General features: G+C 44.8%; 1 pseudogene; it reads right to left on the bottom strand.

Moving 5' to 3' along the window:
- Positions 1 to 392: 392 nt before the first annotated feature.
- LOC111820581 (granzyme-like protein 2) lies at positions 393 to 2,089 on the bottom strand (annotated as a pseudogene).
- Between the last annotated feature and the right edge of the window lie 4,226 nt (positions 2,090 to 6,315).

The raw sequence follows: 6,315 nt of genomic DNA, 5'->3' as shown, positions 1-6,315 counted from the left end.
CCAAGTTCTGCTCTAGTGAGCACAGCCTGGCCTCTCTAAGCCTCCTCTCTGACAGGATGAGGGGCCAGCAGGCAGGGCCCGGCTAGGATAACAACACTGAGGGTAGGGCCTGTTGAGTCATGGACAGAAGGAGATGAGGGTGGAGACTGACAGGGAAGGTGGTCCAGGTGGGGACCATGCCAGGCCCCTGATGTGTCGGTTGGAGGCTCAGTTGCTTTTATCCTCATTTTATGCACTGTTGAGTTGGGGTAGGCACAGCAGGGGAGATTTGAATATGTTCAAGGAAGACACAGAAGGCAGCTCCTCCACTCTGACAGATGATCTTTATTAAGAGTCTGACATCCTCCCGTCATACACTTGTGGACTCTGTCACAGAACTCAAGGGCCAGTCCTTAGCTATGCCTGGACATATTCATTATTCTGTTGATCCAGGGTAGAAAGGTTGAAATTCTGGTGAAGACCATAGGAGCAGTATACTTTCATCCAAGGCTGGCAATGCCCTGGGCCATATTGTTATATACCAAGGGTCCCCCAGAGTCACCCTGTGGGAATAAAATGGGAGAGTCTCAGCAAACACCTCTCTGACTTCCTGCCTCAGGCTCTTCCCCTAGTTTCCATATCCTTCTGCTCAGGGCCTGTGTGTTCAGAGGAAGAAGTATCTAAGGCGAAAACATTCACTTTGGTTCTGAGTGAAAGAGTGGTGGGCAGAGTCCTGGCCTCTGAGATCCCCCAGTACCATTAGCTTCTCCCTTGGTGAAGTCCTTTCTCCAGCTCAACCCTCTCCCAGACTTTCCTCTTGTTGTCCCATAGAGAAATGACAGGAGATAAACTGGAGGAAGATGCCTGGGTCTCACAAATTAACAAGATGCCCCAACACATGGTGAACCCTGTTCTACCTGTGGCTTCATGGGTCAGTGAAGGCCTAAACATGGGATTCCAGAATCACTCTCTCCCTGGGGCAAGGCAGGAAAGAGACTTGAATCCTTACTCTTCCCATTTCTTTCCAGTACAGGGGGTTTCCTACACATAGCTGGATGGATTTATTGTAATTTTGGAAGATTTTCTTGTACTGCTGCTTGTTCTATACTTCCAGGTCTACTTCCTGAAGTGTATCTGAAGGCTGGTCATTAGCCAGTCTTCCCCAGCCTGACACACTGCACACCTGGTCAGGCCTCACCTAGTCCTAGCTCTGAAGTAGGGCAATGGTCTTCACATGTGTGTTCAGTCAAGCCTGTGTTTCAGCTGGTCGGAGAAGTTGAAAGATGGCAGTTTAGATCATGGCCTGATAGCAGGGCTCAAAGCCAGGTAGCAGATTGCCCGCTCCTCCCCTGCCTAGAGAGTCTCCCAAGTTCCCATCTATTGCACTGGGACCAGGAAAGCATTGAGGCTGGAGAAGAGGAGGTCCTGAGGCTCTGAATGAGCCAATGCTCCCCATACCCTGTGTGGGTACACTGAATGGAGGCAAGATGTTACCTTCAGTAGCATGATGTCATTGAAGCCTGAAACTTTGCTATAATGTGATTGAGGAAAGGCTTGAAGCACAGGGATGACCTGCCTTGTAGGTTCCTTTTTCTTGATATTTTGAGCTCCCAGGGTGACAGTAATATTTCTGCAAGAAAATGCTGAGTGTAGTATGTCAGAGGAACTTTCACTCAGCATCGTATAAAAATATTGATGTTCCAGCCTAACGTAGTCCTGCACTTGAGTCATTGGGAGGAGGAAGATGGGGCAGATCTCATGTCTCTCTTGTCCCTTCTTTGCTCTGCAACGTGACCCAGGACTGTTTCTTCTACAGCTTCACCTACCACCCAGTTTTCTCCCCACAAATTCCAATTCTCTATCCCTCTTTCACTTCTATCAGACTGAAGATGCAGCTAAGGCTCCTCCTATGAGCTCATTGTCTCTGTGTGCTCAGAAACTGTCTTGAACTATGCTGTGAGATAATGCTATGGTTCCCAGGAAACAAGAACCCAGAAGCTGCTCCTTACCTTCCATAACAGTGAGCTGCTGTCATCACAAATTGTTCTTGTACCAGGAACCCTCCAAAACGACTCTATTTATGGTTATTAATGTACTTTATTAATGCCATGTAGGGCTGGGGGTGTGGTCTGGCTTCAGTGCCCCATCTGATCACTGCTTAAAAGTAAAATCTTTCCTGGATCTCTGAGTTCATAGTACCCAGAGGATGGGTACTGCCTATGACCTGGAACTGGATGTTCATGGATTGGAATGGCATCTTGGCTTGAGCTGGTGGGAAGAGAGCCATATGCAGGGTCCCTAACACCCAGATGAGGATCCTGGCTTCTGTGGGTGGCATGGCTGGCTTATAGCATGGCAAGTTTATTTTCTAGTTATCACTTTCTTTCACTGGAAATGAGGGTAATCAGCTGTTTTTTGGTTTAAATATACTTCAGATATATTTTAAGGGGGAACAGTTTGCTTTTATGATGCACGTACCCAGAAGACCTGGAAAATATTCTATCTGACTGCTCCAATTGCTTCTTTGTCCCCTGGCACCTCTCAGATGGCTGGTGTCCTGATAACTTGTCCAGCATGGCTGGTTTCTAAGGACCTGAACATGATGAACTCATTAACCAAAATTCTTTTGTATCTTTCTCCCATCCTGAGCCTGGTATATAGTAAAAACCCATAAACATCCATTGGATTAATGAACGAACATCTCCACATTTCTTTGTCTTAATGTTAAAGAGGAGAGGTCTTAATGGATTTCTGAATCTCAGCACAGAATTACCTTCATACAACATTGAGTCCTCAGAATACAGGGAGATGAGAATAAAGAACTGGAAATCAAAGTTGAGATGGGGAAATGGGCTGAAGGGGCCTGTGTGGGATCTTAGTCTCCTTTAGGACCTTATGAGAGTGATCACGCCAACAGTTAGGTTCTGGGTATCTGTTCTGGTAGAGCTTAGGTGCTCAGAATAATAGGGACAAGGTCAAACTGAAGCCTAGAAAATTGAGTATGAAACAACTCTTCTCTTCTTGATCTGTATTAGCTGTCCATGCCTCGGTTTAGGTAAATTAAATTTATTGCATTCATTTTCAGCTTTCTCATCTCCACCAGAATCTTTGGCCATCTTAATAAAAATCACTTTCAAGATAACAGAAGTGCAGCCCATGGAATGGAGTTGAGCCACCAGGTTCTAAGAGAACATTTTTTCCCTGTCATTTCAGTACATATTTTACGCAGCCATTGAATGGAGGTTCAGTAAATTCCTGTAGGGAGATATGGATCCAGGATGCATCATAGAGATGGCCTGACTGGGTCTCTGTGGAAATGTCAGTGATGGAGAAAGCCAGGCCTCTGAGAAGGAGACAGTCACTTACCTATGAAGGTCCTGGAAGACAGAGGCAAGGCCAAGAGGATCAAAAACAGCAGCATCTTCTCAGAAAGTCTGCTCAGGTCAGAAGTTGTCATGGCTCCATCTTCCATGTTTTTTAACCCAAAAGATGAGTAAAGAGGGGCAGGCTAAGTGACCATGTTTTCATTTAGGTTGTATTGATTCTCAAGATATAAACTTTCAGCGTGTCCCTCTTCTCTCCCAGAGGAATGTTTCTGGTGGGGGTGTTGTAAGAACCACATTCTTAGTTTCTGAGTAGCGTGACCACATTCATCTGGAGAAAATCCTGAAATCTGAGAAGAAAGGAAGGGGGCGTTGGTAGATGCTTAGCACCTAAGCTCTACCAGAGGAGATACCCAGAACCTAACTGAACCATTGGACTGTTGCTCACTCTTTTGTTTTAGTCAGAAATTGTGTTCCCTTCCCCTCAGTTCTGTTTTTAGTCTTCAAAGAGTAAGAACATGATGCCTATTGCCTTTCATTTGTGGTTAACAATTGCCAACATCTTTTATAGTGTCTGTCAGCCCAGTTCTCCCCTTTTTAGTGCTTCTCTCTTTGAGAGCACAAGGCCTTAATATTTATAAATGAAAAAGTGCCTAGCTCTGGTCTTACTAGAAACACACTTACCAAGATTGTAATTATCCAACAGCTTTTGGAAGTTTCAAGCAACTGTGGAACCTAGGGTTGTGGGTAAGGATAGACATTTGGGATGAGATGAAGATGGAATGTTGATGAGAATACTAGGAAGACAAAGAGATTCCAGAATAGGAGACTGTGATAGAACAGATTTGGCAGACCAACATGTGTGAATTAATCTTTTGGTCCCAGACCACCCTGATAAACCGATGTTGCTCTGAACCTTGATGATTATAAGAGATCAAAGCATGAAAGCATGCAGGTAAGTATACAGATTTGTCCATTCATCCCAAATATTCTTGATCTCTCTGTTTCCATTTGGTCCAGGTAATCTGGGTCATAGTGAAGATTGTCATTTATGCAAAGTTTCGACACCTTGTGCCCCCCTTTCCCTGGTGATAGTGATGTTTCTTGTTTCCACAACAAGAAAAGGTAGCCTTAATTAAGGGTCACTGCTCTGCTCTGAAGGTTCCTTCGTGGTGCAGTGGTTAAGCACTTGGCTGCTAATCAACAGGCTGGCGATTTGAACCCACCAGCTGCTCCAGGAGAGAAAGTTGTGGCAGTTTGCTTCCTTAAAGACCGGAAACGCTCCGAGGCAGTTCTAATATGTCTTTTGGGGTCACTATGAGTCACACTGGACTCGATGGCAATGGGTTTGGTTTGATTTTGAATTTGACCTTATTCTGAGAATTCTCCAAGTATATTTACCCTTTAAGCAAAATTCAATTGTCTGAGGACAGCAGTTGATGCAGCGGAAATATTGGTCACTTTCCGTCTAAAAGTAATATCCCTAGAACTTGTCCTCAATGGGTTGGAGGAGGGATCTTCTCCCACAGGTCTGATTTCCATCCTTACCTGAGAGGTCAGCTCAGATTTAGGTGGAGAAAAACGAAGAGAACCTGTGTAATGGTTAAGGTTGTGTGTCAACTTGGCTGGACCATGATTATCAGTGGTTTGGCGGTCATATGATGTTGTGATTAGTTCCATGATGGGATCTGCTGTGAGTAGCCAATCAGTTGTAAGGGTGTTTCCTTGTGCATGTGGCCTGCATTGAATATAAGTGGACATTCTGGCAAGGCTCGGGGGCTTTTTTCTCATGATGGATCCAGCAGCTGGCTCCTGTTGTCTGACCTCTGGTTCTTGGGACTTGAGCTAGCAGCTTACCTGCAGTCTTGCCTGCCAATCATGGAATTCGTTGATCTTCACAGTCTGTGAGCAAGAGCCCTGCTCTCTGACCTGCCTACCTTGGGTTTGCCAGCCCCTGCTATGTGAATCAGGAGAAGCTTCTATCCTGACCCATGGACTTGGGACATTCCAGCTTCCACATCTGCCTGAGCCATTTCCTTAATATAAGTCTCTTTCTATATATTTATATGCTTTACAGGTTTTACCTCTCTAGAGAACCCAGCCTAAGACAGGGGCTATCACACAGGTTATTGCTTTCCTGATTTCCTTTTCCTAATTCTCTTTGTTGGTGTATAGGACTCTAACTGATTTTTGTATGTTTATCTTGTATCCTGCTACTCTGCTGAATCTTTCTATTGGTTCTAGTAGTTTATTTTGTAGAATCTTTGGGTTCTATATGGTAGTATCATGTCATCTGTGAATAGGAAAAGTTTTATTTCTTCCTTTCCAATTTGAATACCTTTATTTTTTTTATTGCCTTATTGCTCTAGATAGGACTTCTAGCACAATCTTAAATAGAAATGGTGATAAAGGGCATCCTTGTGTTCTTCCCCACACCACTGCATGAATTCAGAGTTGACCAACCTCTACTCACTTAATGCCCTCAGTCCCTCAGGATGTACTGCTTGGTCACACTTGACTAACTGTTATATTGATTATGTCCCATGTCTACTGCTGGCCACCTGGTAATTAGGGCCTTTGCACTTAAGATGATGGCTTTCTGCAACATAATTGGAATTCTCTCTTCCTACCCTTAAATAAACATTCATCTAAAGCCTAAGTGATAGGCCTTGTGATACAGTAGTAAAACCACAAGCTAGGTCTTCCCCCCAGGAACTACAGACCTGCTGTTTTTGTCTGAATCTCACAGTCCTTCAGAAGATCCTGTCCTCTCCTGGCTGTCAGAAAGGTGTCTATTCTGTGCCGTATTGGGCTCAGAATCCCAGCAGACTTTCTCATGCAGACCCTGTGACACACAGAGGCAAACCTTCAGTATCGTTCTTTCTGGCATGACATGGAGGGTAGGGGGTGGCAATGCTAGTGTCCGATATAGAAAGATTTCTGACTAATGGCAGCTCAGTGCTGGGAAGTGAGGACCAGTATCCCACACCTCCCTGTGAACATCCACAGGGCT

The sequence above is a fragment of the Trichechus manatus genome, unplaced genomic scaffold (genome assembly GCF_000243295.1).
Source record: "Trichechus manatus latirostris isolate Lorelei unplaced genomic scaffold, TriManLat1.0 scaffold00043, whole genome shotgun sequence".
Taxonomy (NCBI): Eukaryota; Metazoa; Chordata; class Mammalia; order Sirenia; family Trichechidae; genus Trichechus; species Trichechus manatus.
This window is presented reverse-complemented; position numbering and strand designations above follow the sequence as displayed.